Source organism: Nymphaea colorata, unplaced genomic scaffold (genome assembly GCF_008831285.2).
Source record: "Nymphaea colorata isolate Beijing-Zhang1983 unplaced genomic scaffold, ASM883128v2 scaffold0636, whole genome shotgun sequence".
NCBI classification, from domain to species: Eukaryota; Viridiplantae; Streptophyta; class Magnoliopsida; order Nymphaeales; family Nymphaeaceae; genus Nymphaea; species Nymphaea colorata.
Window position 1 is genome coordinate 1 of NW_022205142.1, and position 14419 is coordinate 14419.

The 14419-nt window shown below is 38.5% G+C and overlaps 1 non-coding gene and 4 pseudogenes across 1 annotated transcript; 3 read left to right on the top strand and 2 right to left on the bottom strand.

Moving 5' to 3' along the window:
- Window positions 1-8: 8 nt before the first annotated feature.
- Window positions 9-1646, top strand: LOC126409595 (photosystem II CP47 reaction center protein-like; annotated as a pseudogene).
- On the top strand, window positions 1510-4361 carry LOC126409597 (cytochrome b6-like; annotated as a pseudogene).
- A 53-nt stretch (window positions 4362-4414) lies between these two features.
- Window positions 4415-5083, top strand: LOC126409594 (cytochrome b6-f complex subunit 4-like; annotated as a pseudogene).
- A 428-nt stretch (window positions 5084-5511) lies between these two features.
- Window positions 5512-12166, bottom strand: LOC126409596 (DNA-directed RNA polymerase subunit alpha-like; annotated as a pseudogene).
- A 1508-nt stretch (window positions 12167-13674) lies between these two features.
- TRNAM-CAU (transfer RNA methionine (anticodon CAU)) lies at window positions 13675-13748 on the bottom strand. The gene has a single exon. It is a non-coding gene; the product is annotated as a tRNA-Met (tRNA).
- Window positions 13749-14419: the final 671 nt, after the last annotated feature.

Genomic DNA, 14419 nt, shown 5'->3' on the forward strand with positions numbered 1-14419 from the left:
TATACGAATTAGCTGTTTTTGATCCCTCTGATCCCGTTTCTTGATCCAATGTGGCGACAAGGTATGTTCGTTATACCTTCATGACTCGTTTAGGAATAACCAATTCATGGGGCGGTTGGAGTATTACAGGAGGAACTGTACCAATCCGGGTATTGGAGTTACGAAGGTGTGCCGGGGCACACATTGTGTTTTCTGGCTTGTGCTTCTTGGCAGCTATCTGGCATTGGGTGTATTGGGATCTAGAAATATTCTGTGATGAACGTACGGGAAAACCCTCTTTGGATTTGCCCAAGATCTTTGGAATTCATTTATTTTTATCTGGGGTGGCTTGCTTTGGGTTTGGTGCATTTCATGTAAAGGTTTGTATGGCCCTGGAATATGGGTGTCTGATCCTTATGGGCTAACCGGAAAAGTGCAACCTGTAAGTCCTTCATGGGGCGCGGAGGGTTTTGATCCTTTTGTTCCGGGGGGGATAGCTTCTCATCATATTGCAGCGGGCACCTTGGGAATATTAGCGGGTCTATTCCATCTTAGTGTTCGCCCGCCCCAACGTCTATACAAAGCATTACGTATGGGCAATATTGAAACTGTGCTTTCCAGTAGTATCGCTGCTGTGTTTTTTGCAGCTTTCGTTGTTGCTGGAACTATGTGGTATGGTTCAGCGACTACTCCGATCGAATTATTTGGTCCTACTCGTTATCAGTGGGATCAGGGATATTTCCAGCAAGAAATATATCGAAGAGTTAACGCCGGGCTAGCTGAAAATCTGAGTTTATCGGAATCTTGGTCTAAAATTCCCGATAAACTAGCTTTTTATGATTATATCGGTAATAATCCGGCGAAAGGAGGATTGTTCAGAGCCGGCTCAATGGACAACGGGGATGGAATAGCTGTTGGGTGGTTAGGACACCCTGTCTTTAGAGATAAAGAGGGGCATGAACTTTTTGTACGTCGTATGCCTACCTTCTTTGAAACATTTCCGGTAGTTTTGGTAGATGGAGACGGAATTGTGAGAGCCGATGTTCCTTTTAGAAGGGCAGAATCCAAGTATAGTGTCGAACAAGTGGGTGTAACTGTTGAGTTCTATGGTGGTGAACTCGATGGAGTCAGTTATAATGATCCTGCTACTGTGAAAAATATGCTAGACGTGCCCAATTGGGTGAAATTTTTGAATTGGATCGCGCTACTTTGAAATCCGATGGTGTTTTTCGTAGTAGTCCAAGGGTTGGTTCACTTTTGGACATGCTTCGTTTGCTTTGCTTTTCTTTTTCGGCCACATTTGGCATGGTGCTAGAACTTGTTCAGAGATGTTTTTGCTGGTATCGACCCAGATTTAGATGCTCAAGTGGAATTTGGAACCTTCCAAAAACTGGGGGATCCAACTACAAGGAGACAAGTAGTCTGATACAACATTTCTTTCATATGTCTAGCCTATGTTTCATATAGGGTACTGGAGAAATATTAATTCGAATCATCACCTATTACTCTTGACCTTTACTTGTCTGGGAAATGATCCCAAATGAACAGGTATGGAAGCTATAATTGTAAAACACGATCGAATCTATGGAAGCATTGGTTTATACATTCCTGTTGGTCTCGACTCTGGGGATAATATTTTTTGCTATCTTTTTTCGAGAACCGCCTAAGGTTCCAATAAAAGATGAAATGATTTTTCATTATCTCAATTGAAATGATGACCCTCCGATGAGGAGGGTCATCATTTCAACTAGTCCCCGTGTTCCTCAAATGGATCTCTAGTTGTTGAGAGGGTTGCCCAAAGGCGGTATATAAGGCATACCCCGTAAAGCTTACAAGTAAACCAGATATGAAGATGGCGACTAGAGTTGCAGTTTCCATTATTAAGTGATTTCAAGACCACGATGGATCTACGATAAGATAGTTTATTTACAACGGAATCGTATACAAAGTCAACAGATCTCAAACAATGCACGGAATAGGATTTATGGCTACACAAACCATTGAGGGTAGTTCCAGATCTGGGCCAAGACGGACTATTGTAGGCGATTTATTAAAACCATTGAATTCGGAATATGGTAAAGTAGCCCCTGGATGGGGAACTACACCCTTATGGGTGTCGCAATGGCTCTATTTGCAGTATTCCTATCTATTATTTTGGAGATTTATAATTCTTTCCGTTTACTGGATGGTATTTCATTAAGTTAGGTCCAGAAGAACGGATAAGTCCTAACTTTCAATAAAAAAAGAATCACTTAGGATTCGGATTTCTAGGTCATCTCATTCTGTTTGGTAGTTCGACCGCGGAATTCTTTTGTTTCGGTATTTCCGGAATATGAGTGTGTGACTTGTTATACCTATTGATAGTACAGAGAATAAGTCTGTCATCTCATCGAGAGAGATGGTTCTAGCCCGTCAGATAGTCAGTCTAGTATCTGGAGCACGGACTATATGGAATAGATTAAGAACTATTTAAACTATGATTCATACCTACTATTCATACCTCGTGACCGGCCTCCAACTACTATTATTTTTTTCAATTAACTTTTCAATGAGGCGTTTCAGAAATCGAACCACCTTTTTCCTTCAGAATCATGCTTAGTTTGAGCTGAGCGAGGGACAGGACAAATATTTCTATGGATTCTTAGTTATTATATCTGTTCATTGAATAAGTGAAGTGATGATCAAACGAAAGGGTTCCTACTCAGAGAACTCTTTGGTTCTGTTTTGTTCTTTGTTGAATCATCGTGGTTCTAGTAGGAATCTGAGGTTTCAATTGATTCATAGGGTCTCAACAAGATAATTCCTATCAATAGTAAATTCGTATGTATTACGTATAAACAAAAATAAAATAGGGTAAGAGAACATTCAAAAGGCCTGTAACAATCAACATAGGATGAGCCAACTTGATATTTTGGCGCTATCATCACAAAGAAGAGATTTAGAGTTTTGGTTCCCTCATTTTATCTGGAAAGATTGAATCAAGTGAAGTCTCTAAAAGGTTTCAAATCTTTCTTTTCTATTGCACGTTGCAACCAGAACCAGTATTGGGGTGTTTTCGCTTGAGCCGTACGAGACGAAATTCTCATATACGGTTCTTAGAGGGGGAGTCCCTTCGCCTTCGGTTCACCTATCTCAATAAAGTATATGATTGGTTCGAGGAGCGTCTCGAGATTCAAGCGATTGCAGATGATATAACTAGTAAATATGTTCCTCCTCATGTCAATATATTTCATTGTCTAGGAGGGATCACACTTACTTGCTTTTTAGTACAAGTAGCTACGGGTTTGCTATGACTTTTTACTATCGCCCGACCGTCACAGAAGCTTTTGCCTCTGTTCAATACATAATGACTGAAGCCAACTTCGGTTGGTTAATCCGATCAGTTCATCGATGGTCAGCAAGTATGATGGTTCTAATGATGATCCTGCACGTATTTCGTGTTTATCTCACAGGTGGTTTTAAGAAACCACGTGAATTGACTTGGGTTACGGGTGTAGTTCTGGCTGTGTTGACTGCATCCTTTGGGGTAACTGGTTATTCTTTACCTTGGGACCAAATTGGGTATTGGGCAGTCAAAATTGTAACTGGTGTACCTGAGGCTATCCTATAGTGGGATCGCCCTTGGTAGAGTTATTACGCGGAAGTGCTAGCGTGGGTCAATCCACTTTGACCCGCTTTTATAGTTTACACACTTTTGTATTACCTCTTCTTACCGCCGTATTTATGTTAATGCACTTTTCAATGATACGTAAGCAAGGTATTTCAGGTCCTTTATAGAGAAGACAGAGCATAGGTATTTGTAATAGATCATATAATATATTGTTTGGGTAGGAACAAAAAAAATAGTATTTGTATTTCATTGCTATAAATATGGATTATTGAAAAGAATAAGACATGTTATTTGGATATTTCCCTTCAACCACGAAGTATTTTTTATTTGATACGAACAGTTGAAGTGGATTCTCGGAGGAGAGGATGGATTATGGGAGTGTGTGACTTGAACTATTGATTGGTCCATGCAGATATATTATCTGCCACATTGGAATTCATAAACAAATGTGTCTCTGTTCCAACCGCCGCCCCCCCTGCGGAGCAAGAGGATAGGCTGGTTCCTTTGAGGAGAATCTTTTCTATGATCAGACCCGAATCATGTCATGCATGAATAGGCTTCGTAAGATCTAGTAGAATAAGTGATGTGGCATGATCCAGATTATGTTCTATCTATTCCACTTCCATTTATTTAACTTATAGTAGGGAATGCATTCATTTCCCCTGCATCGACCCCGATCTATGATACTATCGGAGTGAAACACGGGATCTAAGGAAGAATCGAGGCTAGACTTTATTAGTAACAAGTAAATCCTTTGTACGTAAGAAGACTCTAAAAACAATATTGTGCATCAATTACAAGGTATGAGACAATCCAAAAGCATTTGATCATGATCGATGTAAGCCTACTTGGGTATTGAGCATTTATTTGTACGAACATAGTTTCCTGGATGGCATATGGATTTTATATGAATCCATTTCATTCCTTTGATTATTGCTCGAGCTGGATGATGAAAAATCATCATGTCCGGTTCTTTCGGGGGATGGATCCATAAGAATTCACCTATCCCAATAACAAAGAAACCCGACTTGAATGATCCTGTATTAAGAGCAAATTGGCTAAGGGGATGGGACATAATTATTATGGGGAACCGGCATGGCCTAATGATCTTTTATATATTTTTCCCGTAGTAATTCTAGGTACTATTGCATGTAACGTAGGTCTAGCGGTTCTAGAGCCATCAATGATTGGTGAACCGGCAGATCCATTTGCAACTCCTTTGGAAATATTACCCGAATGGTACTTCTTTCCCGTATTTCAAATACTCCGTACAGTACCCAATAAGTTATTGGGTGTTCTTTTAATGGTTTCGGTACCAGCGGGATTATTGACAGTACCCTTTTTGGAAAATGTTAATAAATTCCAAAATCCATTCCGTCGCCCAGTAGCTACAACAGTCTTTTTGATTGGTACGGCAGTAGCCTTTGGTTAGGTATTGGAGCAACATTACCTATTGATAAGTCTCTAACTTTAGGTCTTTTTCAAATTAAATAGATCTTGAAATACTAAGGTAAGGCGGGATATTACGTATGTATCTAGTTAGGCATACTTCAAAGTTTATCCTCCTAGATACATCTCTTTCATTTGATTATAGATCTATTCTGAAGAATCCACGAATACAGACTATGCTGAAGATTCAAAACAGACTTTGTTTTTGTTTCTTCTTTTTTCGTTAGTGTGTATATTTTAGTGTGTATATTGATTATATATTACAATTATTATTCAATTCGAATTGAATAATAATTTGTAATATATAGGAAGAATAATTATAGTATAATTTTATAGTTAGTTTAGTTATAAAAAATAAGAATAAGATAAAGATAAGAAAATAATAGAAATTTTATTTCATTATTTCTAGTTAATAAATAGTCTTTCATTTATAATTTTTTCATTTCGTGCTTTCATTCGAAATGAAAAAAATTTCAACGGGATTCAAACTGAGTTGAATTTTTAAGCAAGTCGATTGTGAAACCCTTCTGTAGAATGTCGAATATTTGTTTTACGTCTTCTACGCGAAAATGCTCAATTCTCATAAGATCTTCTTGACTTTTACTCAAAGGTCCAGCAATGTATGTATATTAGACCTTTTGAGACAGTTATAAGTCCTAGGAGGCAATTCTAATTGATCAATAAAAATACGTTTCAATATGATTTCTCTTTTCATATTATCCAATCCATCATCAAAGGTAAAAAAGGGCACACTAGCCCTTTTTTGATTGTCCTCCATATTTCTATTTATGTCCTGTTCCTCCGCATGTAAAAAGGAATAAATAAATCGATCAAATTACGAGAAGCTTCATAAAGCGCTTCCTTAGGAGTTAAACTTCCATTCGTCCATATTTCAAGAAAAGTATCTCTTGTTTCTCATTCCCATTCCATAAGAATGAATACTATGATTCGCATTTCGAACAGGCATGGATACAGCATCTATAGGATAGCTTCCGTCTTGATAGTTATTTGGGGTTCTCGTACAATATCCACGACCCCTCTCAATTTTTAATTCAATGCACAAATCAACCGGTTCCGTTAGGACAGCTATATGCTGTGTAGTATCAACTATTTCTACAGAAGGTGGTGAGATGATATCTTGAGCAGTTACGTGTCTAGGGCCCCTGACATAGATAGATGCGTCGAGAGTTCCGTACAGATCACTTCTAAATACAATTTTTTTCAAATTCATTAAAATTTCATGGACTGATTCTTCAATACCTACTATCGTAGAATATTCATGTGGTACCTTATCAGATTTTGCGCGCGTAATACATGTTCCTTCTAGTTCTCCAAGTAAAGCCCTTCGCATCGCGATACCGATTGTATCGGCTTGACCCTTCATAAGTGGGGATAAAACGAAACGACCATAATAAAGGCGTTTGCTGTCTGCTCTTGATTCAACACACTTCCACTGTAGCGTCCGAGTGGATACTGGTACTTCCTCCCGAACCATACTAATATAATATTATTTGATGAGATCATTTAATTATTTATTTCTCTTGGATTGGAATCTTTTCCATTTTTATTTCTAAACGCGCCTTTTTTTTGGCGGTCTACATCCATTATGCGGCATAGGGGTTACGTCACGTACAAAATTTAATAGTATACCACTTCTACGAATCGCTCGTAATGCTGCATCTCTCCCGAGACCGGGACCCTTTATCATGACTTCTGCTCGTTGCATACCCTGGTCTACTACCGCACGAATAGCATTTCCTGCTGCGGTTTGAGCAGCAAATGGGGTACCCCTTCTTGTGCCCTTGAATCCACAGGTACCCGCAGAAGACCAAGAAACGACCCGACCTTGTGGGTCTGTAACAGTAACAATAGTATTGTTGAAACTCGCTTGAACATGAATAACTCCTATTGGTGTTCTACACCCACTCTTACGTGAACTAATACGGCTATTTCTACGTGAACCAATTCTTGGTATAGGTTTTGTCATATTCTATTTGCCATCTCATAAATATGAGTCAGAGATATACGGATATATCCATTTCATGTGAAAACAAATTCTTTATTTATTTGTACATTAGGTCTCTTAGAAAGTGAAGTTCTTTTTTTTTTATAAATATTATCCCTGTCTCTGTTTATGTTCGGATTAGAACAAATTACTATAATTCGTCCTCGCCTACGGATCAGTCGACATTTTTCACAAATCTTACGAACAGAAGCTCTTATTTTCATATTTGTTGTTCCTTAATTCCGAATCTACTCTTTGAAAGAAAATAAGTCTCTTTTCTTTAATTCACCTTAAGTTAGTGTTTGAGCCTTAAAATTTATCCCCATGAAAATTTAAATACCTAATCGTTTGAATCTTTATTGCGAAGTCTATAAATTATACGTCCCCTTGTTGAATCATAACGGCTGACTTCTATTTTTACTCTATCTCCTGGTAGTATTCGTATAAAACTACGTCGTATCCGCCCTGAAACATAACCTAGAACCAGGTCTTCGTTATCTAAGCGAACCCAGAACATGCCATTGGGAAGTGATTCAGTAATTAAACCTTCATGGATCAATTTTTGTTCTTTCATTCCAGGTAACCTCCTTGAAGTATTAACTAATGTAGGAGGAGTGACATTAGACAACCCACCTCTACTCTCTTTTTCATAAATAGGAAGTTACGTATCAAATTCGTATACCAGATGGATCACCTCACCATATATAAAACAAAATTTCTCCTCCAATTCTTTCTAGTCGAGCTTCTCGATCTGTCATTATACCCCTAGAAGTAGAAAGAATTACAACCCCTATCCCGCCTGAAATCCTAGGAATTCGTTGAGAGTTGGAATAGATTCGCAGACCTGGTCTGCTGATACGCTTTAAAATATTTCTATGTGCTCTTTTCCTATTTCTTCTATGTCGTAGGGTTAAAACCAAGAAATCCTTGTTGTTTTCCCGGTGCTTCCTAACATTTTCGATAAAACCTCTCGTAGAAGTATTTTCACAATGTTTTCGGTAATATTAGTGGATGGTATTCGAACTGTTCCTTTTTTATCCATGTCAGCATTTCTTATATAAGTTATTATATCGGCAATAGTGTCTCTACCCATGACGAACTATCATTTTTTTTTTGCTTTGATATAATCAACATGTTTCTTTTTTTATTTTTCATTAAAGGTATATGCCTGAGACATAATCTACTAATTTATCCATTTCAAAGACCCTACTACCCATTGTCTCGTCTACTAGCGTTCATTATTTATAATACTTCGGGAGCTAATGAGACTATCTTAGTGAAATTTAACTGTCTCAATTCACGAGCAATCGAACCAAAAACTCGGGTGCCTTTTGGATTTCCTTCTTGATCAATGACAACTGCTGCATTGTCATCATACCGGATTATCATACCGTTGTCGCGCTTGAGTTCTTTACATGTACGTACAATTACAGCTCTGATTACTTCTGATCTTTCCAGGGGCATATTTGGCACTGCTTCTTTGATTACAGCAACAATAACGTCACCGATATGAGCATATCGGTAATTACTAGCTCCTATGATTCGAATACACATCAATTTTCGAGCTCCGCTGTTGTCCGCTACATTCAAAAAGGTCTGAGGTTGAATCATCTTTCTTTATTTGAGTTCTTTCAATGCAAGAGGCGAGGGGGAAAAGAAAATTTTCTGTCCAGAAATAAGTAAACCAGCGATTATAGATTATATTTTTCATCATTCATAAATATCCCTTTGGTCCGATATCCCTATTCCGCAATAACGAATTTTGTTCGTATAGGCATTTTGCGCGCCGCTATTTCCATAGCGGCTCTGGCTACGGTTTCTGATACTCCGCCCATTTCATAAAGTATTCGATCCGGTTTAACGACGGATACCCAATATTCAGGAGATCCCTTCCCCGAACCCATACGTGTTTCCGCGGGTCTTAGTGTAACGGGTTTGTCGGGGAATATACGTACCCATATTTTTCCGCCACGACGGGCATATCGTGTCATTGCGCGGCGCCCTGCTTCTATTTGTCTAGATGTGATCCAAGCGGGTTCAAGTGCCTGAAGCGCATATTTACCGAAACAAATACGATTGCCCCGATAAGATACTCCTTTCATTCTTCCTCTATGTTGTTTACGAAACCTGGTTCTTTTGGGGTTATAGTTGATGGTAGTGTCTCAATTCCATCTCTACTACAGAACCGGACATGAGAGTTTCTTCTCATCCAGCTCCTCGCGAATGAAACGATAAATAAACAATAAATAATATTAGGATTATTTAATGGATGAAATTTCGCGGGCGAATATTTACTCTTTTATATTTATCTGCTTTATTCGTAGGGTCGCTCCATAACCTCTTCGAAGAAATCAGTTCGTTCCCGGCGCGTTCCGCCATCCCGTCCAGTGAATCATTAGGATTCGTTTTCAATCGAATCCTCCGCAGTCACAGGTTCCGTCGTTCCCATAGCTTCTCCTCCATTAATGTCGAGGTCTGAATTCTGCAATGGAGCTTCTAATTTAATCTGTCCCTGAGTCAATCTCCTCAGTCTCTATCGACTCAATGCTCTTTATTTTTTGAAATCTATCTCAATTATAGATGAATTGAATTATATTATAGTATATGATGCCTTATCACATTGCCCTTTCTAAGATGATTCATAGACCATACATATTGGAATAATATATCATTTCTTTTCCCCTTCTCTCTTTCTCTCATCCTTCCATTCATCCGCATCCCTCTATTTTGGTTTCACAACTTACACAATCAATCAAGATTCATTTTTACTTTATTGAAAAAGGATTTCAGTTGCTACAAATATATGATTATTATCTCATATAATGACCGATTCCTTGGATCTTGAGAATACGAAGCAATGAGCTGGTTATTAATTTATATTTATATTAGGTAGGGTCCAATTCTTTCTTTTAGTCCCAACGAGTCACACACTAAGCATAGCAATTCTATCATATCAAAGTGGTAAATCGAATTGTTATTCAAACATATATAATTGATCCGTTTTGACTAAACGGAAAAAGACCTAAACTAAATTGAGTTTTTTGCCCTGTCCATGGATAAGTATCCATGAATAGAATCGCAAGAAAAGGAGCCATTACTCTTCATCCAAAAATATCCAAATTTTTATCCCTAATACTCCATAGATAGTTCGAACTGGATAGGAACAATAATCAATTTTCACTCGAATGGTCTGTAGGGGAACCCTACCTTCTCTAATCCATTCAACGCGGGCAATTTCGTTTCCATTGAGACGTCCTGCAATTTGTACCTGAATTCCCTTTGCATCCGCTTGTTCAGCTAATTCAATAGCTTTTTTCATTGCCTTTCTAAAGGAAACTCTATTCTTTAATTGCAGAGCGATATATTCTGCAAGAATATTAGGTTGCCCGTAAGGTCTTGCAACTCTTGCGATAGCAATGTTGAGTCTTCGGTTCACAGAATGAAAGCTTTTTTGTACATTAGTCTGTAATTCTTCGATTCCTCGGGCTCGACCCTCTATTAACATATTGGCGAATCCAATATGAATTATGACTTGGATCAAATCGATTCTTTTTTTAATATCTATACGTGCAATTCCTTCAAAACCTGAGGATATTCTCATATGTTTTTGTACATAATTCTTGATACAATCCCGTATTTTTTCATCTTCCTGGAGACCTTTGGAATAATTTTTTGGTTGTGCGAACCAAAAGGAACGATGACTTTGGGTTGTACCAAGTCTGAAACCAAGTGGATTTATTTTCTGTCCCATATCTACCTACCAATATTCTCTTTCTAAACTAAAAGTCATGTTTTGAAAATCAAATATTTTTTAAATTGAAGTTAGGTCTTTCGCTCAATACAATAGTTATATGACAGGTGGGTCTTTTTATTGGGTAACTACGTCCCCGAGCTCGCGGTTTTAACCTTTTGACGATAACACCTTCGTTGACTTCGGCTTTACTAATAAATAAATCAGCTTCTTTCAAACCCCTATTGTGACTAGCATTTGCTGCTGCGGAATAAACTAATTTGAAAATGGGGTAACATGCTCGATAAGGCATGAGTTCCAGTATCATAAGTGTTTGCTCATAGGAGCAACCGCGAATTTGATCAATTACCCTTCGTGCTTTTTGAGCAGACATACCTATATGTCGAGCTAAAGCTCGTATTTCTGTACCCGAGGTCTTCTTTATCATAGTCATAGGGTTTTACCTCACACACACCAATAAAAATAAGAATAAATCATGAGAGCACTTATTTAACTTTTGATTACATTAATACATTAACTATATTAATATTATCATTATCGCCGAGATCTATTATCGTTTCTCGCGTGTCCCCGGAAAGTCAGAGTAGGCGCGAATTCTCCCAATTTGTGACCCACCATACGCTCCGTTATATAAATAGGTAAATGCTCCTTTCCGTTATGAACAGCAATTGTATGACCGACCATTGCAAATATAATGGTCGATGCTCGGGACCAAGTTACTATTATACTTCTTTCCTCTGCCTTGTTGAGCTTCTCAATTTTACTTAATAAGTGATTAGCCACAAAAGGATTTTTTTTAGATGAACGGGCCACAAGTGATTACTCCCCCTTCTTTTCATTTTTTCATTTTGTGAAGACGAAAAAACCAATTTGATTTAATTTTACATCATTCATTATTTTTTCTTTCTCTTTCTATTTACGGCGACGAAGAATAAAAATATCACTATATTTATTCCTTTTCCTACTCCTTCTTCCAAGCGCGGGATAACCCCAAGGAGTTGTGGGTTTTTTTCTACCAATCGGGGCCCTCCCTTCACCACCTCCATGGGGATGGTCTACAGGGTTCATAACTACTCCTCTTACTACAGGACGCTTACCTAGCCAACATTTAGATCCGGCTCTACCCAAACTTTTCTGGTTCGCCCCGACATTACCCACTTGTCCGACTGTTGCTGAGCAGTTTTTGGATATCAAACGAACCTCTCCAGATGGTAATCTTAATGTGGCCGATTTACCCTCTTTTGCAATCAGTTTCGCTACAGCACCTGCTGCTCTAGCTAATTGTCCACCCTTTCCAAGTGTTATTTCTATGTTATGTATGGCCGTGCCTAAGGGCATATCGGTTGAAGTAGATTCTTCTTTTTGATCAATCAAAACCCCTTCCCAAACTGTACAAGCTTCTTCCAAAGCATACGGCTTTCTGGATGTAGATGATGATATCTAGACAGATGGATCTTATATGAATCGTATGATGAAGTACCACATGAGTGGATATATAGGAATCCAAATCTGCCGAATCACTCATGCTACGATCTTCTACATCCTAGGTCTCCCCATTCCGTCATCTGGCTTATGTTCTTCATGTAGCACTCAGACCGAATGACTCTATGAAATTACGTCGATACTTCCATTCCACATATTACGGGTAACGTAGGAGACATCTCTATTTTTCCCCCGGGGGATCTTTAGAATTACCACTGCTTAGCTTTCAATTCGCCTCTGACCATCAAATGAAATGTGAATAACCCATCCTCCTCTCTTTGAAACAAGGGGCGCTTCCGGTTCTATCCGTGCTTCAAACAATTTTGTCTTCTCCATATTACCATATCTCTAGAGTCAATAATTTTATATGAGGAACCACTGAACTCAATCACCTGCTGCCGTTACTCTTCAGTTTTCTGTTGAGGTCTATCCCGTAGAGGTACTCAAATTGGATCAGTGATCGATTTCTAGGTTTTGTCGTAAACCTAATTGGTTACTTCCAATTACGTAAATCAATAGTTCAAACCGCACTCAAAGGTAGGGCATTTCCCATTGATATAGGAACTTCTGTACCAGAAACAATGGTATCTCCAATTATAGCCCCTCTGGGATGTAAAATATATCTCTTCTCACCATCCCCATAGTGTATGAGACAAATGTATGCATTTCGATTAGGGTCGTATTCTATGGTTACGATTCTACCAGATATGTCTTTTGCATTCCGTCGAAAATCGATTTTACGGTATAGACGCTTATGACCTCCCCTCTATGCCTTGCGGTAATGATTCCTCTGGCATTACGACCTTTACCACAACGATGCTGTCCATAGATCAAATTTGTTCGTGGATTGGATTTCGCTTGACTGTCTACGGCTCCTTTGCGTGTGCTAGGGGTAGAAGTTTTGTATAAATGTATGGCCATGTTATTAAGTATTTATTTTTTTTTATTTAAGTTCTTTTCTCTATAAGAGGTGGAATAGAATAACCCGGTTGAAGCGTAATGATCATACGTCTGTAATGCATTGTATGTCGCATAATAGGTCCCATTCTTCTACCCTTTCCCGGGAGTCGATGGCTATTCATAGCTACTACCTTGACACCAAAGAAGAGTTCGATCCAATGCTTTATTTCTGTCCTAGTTGATCCTGATTCGACATTAGAAGTATATTGATTGTTCCCCAATAACCGAATACTTTTTTCTGTAAATACTGCATATTTGATTCCATCCATAAATCCATTTTCTTCCCTATGAGTTCCAGTATCTATAAGAATTAGAATTCTTACCGTTTCTACCGTTTCTATCTTATTCTTATAGTATGAATATACCAATTAGTTATCTATGGATGATGAGATTCCGTTGATACGGAGCCAATTCTATTATTGAACGTTCCAATTCGCGTGCATCCAGCAGGAATTGAACCTACGAATTTGCCAATTATGAGTTGGGCGCTTTAACCATTCAGCCATGGATGCTTCGCGGAGACTCGTCATCAACGGGGGCTGTCTTTGTGTAAGTGGATTTCAATTGAAATATAATCTTTCGTTTAGGAGAAATCAATGAAACGGCATCAATTCAAATCCTGTATTTTGGAATTGAGAGAGATATTGAGAGAGATCAAGAATTCTCGCTATTTCTTAGATTCATGGACCAAATTCGATTCAGTGGTGTCTTTCACTCACATTTTTTTCCACCAAGAACGTTTTGTGAAACTCCTTGGCCCCCAAACTTGGAGTGTCCTGCTTTCACGTGATTCACAGGGTTCAACAAGCAATCGATATTTCACTTTCACGATCAAAGGTGTAGTACTGCTTGTAGTAGCGGTCCTTATATATCGTATTAACAATCGAAATATGGTCGAAAGAAAAAATCTCTATTTGATGGGGCTTCTTCCTATACCTATGAATTCCATTGGACCCAGAAATGATACATTGGAAGAATCTTTTTGGTCTCCCAATATCAATAGGTTGATTGTTTCGCTCCTGTATCTTCCAAAAGGGAAAAAGATCTCTGAGAGTTGTTTCATGGATCCGAAAGAGAGTACTTGGGTCCTCCCAATAACTAAAAAGTGTATCATGCCTGAATCTAACTGGGGTTCGCGGTGGTGGAGGAACTGGATCGGAAAAAAGAGGGATTCTAGTTGTAA